Source organism: Orycteropus afer, unplaced genomic scaffold (genome assembly GCF_000298275.1).
Source record: "Orycteropus afer afer isolate SDZICR_OR568_19922 unplaced genomic scaffold, OryAfe1.0 scaffold00821, whole genome shotgun sequence".
Lineage (NCBI taxonomy): Eukaryota > Metazoa > Chordata > Mammalia > Tubulidentata > Orycteropodidae > Orycteropus > Orycteropus afer.
The window spans coordinates 735,944-740,546 of NW_006922408.1; positions in this window are offsets into that span (position 1 = coordinate 735,944).

The window sequence follows — 4,603 nt, forward strand, 5'->3', positions numbered from 1 at the left end:
GGTCTGTTGTGTCTGAGGCATCATGGTATTGTATTAAGATTTCTGTTAATTGTTAGTGAAGAGCAGCCGAGGGTAATTCAGGACCTTCTTGGTGGAGAAGGAGGTGTTGTCTCTTGCTCAGTAAGTGAAGTTGCAAGAGGTATGGGTGTACTTGTATCTTATGGGGACTATTGCTGTCTCCCACTTTGTTAGGTAAAAATTACAGTTGAATAGCCATTGAAAAAAATAAAAGCACATGGAGAAATAATATAACCTGAAATCACACAGGAATAATAACCCAAAAAAAAGAAAATGGGGAGAAAAGAAGAAGAAAACAGGTAAACCTGCAATATCTAGGGATCGGTCACTAAGAGAAAAAAGGTAGAGAAAGAGAGTAATGAAGAAGGAAAACAAACAAACAAACAAAAAAAGCAAAAACAAACAAACAACAAAAAACAACAAGGAGTGGGGTTAACCACAAGGGAAAAAAAAGAGAAAAGAAAAAAAAAAGAAGGTGTAAACTAGGACCTTTTCAGTCATGTAGTGCAGGTCCAGAGAGTTCTTGGGGTTTCTGGAAAGCAGAGCCTCTTCTTAAGCCCCTGGAATCTGGTACAGCACTATCTCTTTAGGTTGTCTCTAGTTGCTGGTTACGTGTTGATTTGTTTTGTCTTGGTTTTATGGTTTAATATTTTGAAAAGGTGAATCTGGTGTGTTTTATTTTATTATTGATTCAGGTGTGTTGGGTCACTCTGCTGTTTTCTTTGTGATGGTGGAATCACTGTGTGTAGTGTGGATATGTGTTTCTGTTTGTTGTAAGGAGGGTTTAGAGTTCAAAGCAGGTGGTTTCATGGTAATTGGCTGAATGTGGTTTCTTGTATTGAATGAGTGAAGTTATTGGCGGAGAAGGTGGGAGCAGAAGAAGGAAAGCTTGGTTTTGCTAGGGTCAGTTTCTAGGGCTTTGAGCAGGCTATTATTGATGATGTATTTATTTGCAAGACCACGGCTCAACCTCAGGAAAGATTCCTATTGTTAGGGCATTGCAACTTTCTGCCAATTTCAGGCACACTCAAAGACCCCACCTCCATGGCCCCACAGTGCCCAAGAACGGCTCCAAGGCAAAATTTTCAGACCACACTCAGCTGCGGTTTCTTTGCTCTCCCTGCCTCATCTGCCTGCAGTGCTGATGCAATCCTGCCAGACCGCTAATGGCCAGCTCTGGCGTTTGTCTGTGATCCTGCCCACCTCCGGTGCCAAAGTTGCACACAATTTCAGCTGTGTTGGAGTTGGGGGAGTACCTGCTAGTGCTGTGATTCCGATATCTGTGAAAAAGAAAAGAACCATGTCTCCCAGTCTGACCCAAGCCCACTCGGTGACCTGCAGGGAGGGAAGGGAGCTAGCCTTCCTGGCGCAATGGTGAGTTCTCCGCCTGAATCTCAGTGGTGGTGCCTGTGCCCACCTGCACCCAGATGATCAAAATTACTAACAAAATCAGCTGCTGGAGGCAGGTCTCTGCCACTGCCCACTGGAATATTGGAGTGGTCACTGGTATGCTGCTATAAGGTGACTTCCTTCTTGGCTCAGGGATCTCAGGCGTCTGCCCTCACCCGGCAGACAATGACATTGGAAGTTTCCAATGGCCTCTCTCAGGTGCCCATCTATCCTCCATCAGTAGCTCTTTCCTAAATAATCTCCCTGTACCTTTCCTCTAATTCTGCTCTTCTGTGTTTGGTGTACTCTGATTCAATGAGCTGTTCAGAGCACCAAAGTTCCTAATTCAAACTGTTGTACCTAGTTTTCCAAGTCCTTAGATGCCAGAGGGGAAAAAAAGCATGCTGCTCACTGGAAAGACTCCATTTTGAAATCCCTCCCCAATTCATTCTTGTAAGCTCAATGTTAATCAGTGTAGAACCTCATACTGTTCTCCTGACTCTATTTATCCCTGCATACAGGCTAAGCCAGTTGCTGTTGAGTTAATTCCAACTCATGGTGTCCCCATGTGTAATGGAGTAGAAATGTGCTCCATAGGGTTTTCAATGGCTGATTTTTCAAAAGTAAGTCACTATGTTTTTCTTTCAAGGTGCCTCTGGGTAGACTCGAGCCTCCAACCTTTCAGTTAGCAGCTGAATATGTTAACCATTTGTATCACTTCTCTGTTCAAAACCTTTATTTTCTCCCTAATTCCTTCTCATGAAATCCATGCCAGCAATATATATCAACTCTCCAGCTGTGAAAATATAACCCTATCCAATATTATTCTCCAACAGATATGTTCTGCTCTGTTTAGACAGATCTCTGCTGTATCTACATACTATGTCACAATGTCAGAACTTTTCTTTGAGCTCTACATGTTTTAAGTCTTCTGTGAAACTGCCTCTGACCATGACAAAATTTAGTGATTTCTGAAATCATGCAAAACTTAGTCAATATTAACATAATTGTATATACTTTATTATATACTGTCCATTTGGTATGCATCTCACATTTATTAACTAGTTTCTCAATATAAGTGCAAATTCCTTGAGTGTAAAAGCCTTTTCTTACATCTCCCTGGTAGCCTGTAACAGTGACTAGTAGAGTCCTGGGAAAATATTAGGAGATCAAAAGATAATTGATGATTTGCTGATATTTGACATTTCCTGGAAATAGATATTTCAAACAAGCATCATAATCTCATTCTCTCTTTTTCTTTTCAATGTCTGGAACTGAAAATTTCCTCCATTTTTAGAGAGGAACTATTTTTTCCTTTATTATTCCTTTGTGACTAGTGTATTTTCCATTTGGCTTCATTCCTTGCCCATTATTTTATTTCTTGCTTTTGTTTCTCTGATTTCTGACATTTTGAAACTCTAAGGACAGCAGTAAATCCATGAAAGAAGAACTCAGTACATGTTTTCGAGAAATATTCTCTTATCATGCTATAATTTTTTACATTATCTTAAAGATTTACTGAAATGCTATCATTTTCCCAGTACATAACTTTGATATAAAAATATGAAATTTGATTTTAAAATATCTCATTTCCTTTATTCTATATAAAAGACCTTTATGCTATCGAAAAGAAGAATGCATACATGATACATAAGTAAGAAAGTATGTTGTAGTAGCTTTTTTAAAATGACCTTAATATTATTTCAAAGTACTTCTACCTAGGGTAATACTTATAACTGAAGAAATCTTCACAGTGAAAATTTAAGGTTCCCATATTTTTTCCCGATTTGATCTCTTAGAGACTTTTAATGCAGATTGAGGGAAAATCTACTTTCCATTGAATCATTAGTGATGCTTCCATTCTAGTTCTTCTTCTTCTTTTTTTTAATAATTAGATTGCCATTTAAAATAGAAGTATAAACAAAAGTAGAATGACTGTAACCACTAGTATACATGGAGTTGGCACATTATTTTACCTTATCAATAATTAGCATAATTTCAAATCAAGAAAATCCCAAAATAGCCTCCCCTAAATGAAATGCTCCCCCATATCCAGCTCTAAAAAATCATTATCACAGGTGATAGCTAATACCACTTCTTTTATTCTCTGTTCACTCTCTGGCAGACATGGGGAAGAGAAAGTAAAAGGTGTGGACAGCTTAGCTCAGAAATAGCATTAATAGAGTCAGAATAAATCAAAGATGAGCCTTGGGAGAGATGTTACTTATATACTGGGAACAGACTCTGTGCAAGTTTTCCTAAGTTCTAGATGAGATGAGCTAAAATCCTTATGGTGGAGGAAATTTCAGAGCATGATTTATAGCGGATATAAAGAAAAATGCAGTATCTCCATTTTGTTCTTTCCACAGCTGATCACATGACCAGAGTGGGTGTTTTGGTGACTCATTTTATTCAGTGGTATTGGAAACAGTCAAATGCTTTTTTAGTGTTCCCTTGTACCAGCTTCACTGACCCCTGAAAAATGGCAAAGAATGAATATGTCATGAAGTGCCTGTATTTCCAGGCCAATGCTTCTGTGAAATGTTTTAGAAAGTATTTTATGACATTTTAAAGGTAGTGAGTAGGCTTTTGCAATTCAGTTGTTAGTGTTTAATTTTAGAAATTATGATAATGGTTCATAAATTACTTACTGCATGTTTTCAATGACACTTCATGTCAGCCTGAAGGGGTTTAGTGAGAATGATTTGCTGAAAGGTAAATATAGCAATGCTTCATTTGTTTCTCTTTTTAAAGGAATTATGTGTTATCCAAAAGTGAATATTCCATATATATATATGATACCTCCCTGGTTAAACCACAGTTTCTTTACCTTCTTTTTTATCTGTTTCCTGATGAGTCAGTTATCATTTTGCATATACTGAGTCTGTATGATATTTTCAAAGATGCTTGAGATATGTGGCCTTTTGCTTTCTGCAAAATGGCTTTTAACCTGCTATGTTTTTTAGTTCTCTTATTTACTTTTTACAGTTACTCTGTCTCTTTTCTCACTATGGTACACTGGAGCCACTTCCTGTTATTACCAGCATGCTTCTAGCAGTTCCCCTCATATTTTTCTAATACTTGGCTTCTGTTCTGTGCCAAGGAGGGAAACACAGGGAACTAAGCTTATTAAAATTGTGTCAATAGACTCTGCATGATGATCTGGGGCTATCCTATGACAAAGTGCAGACAGTTT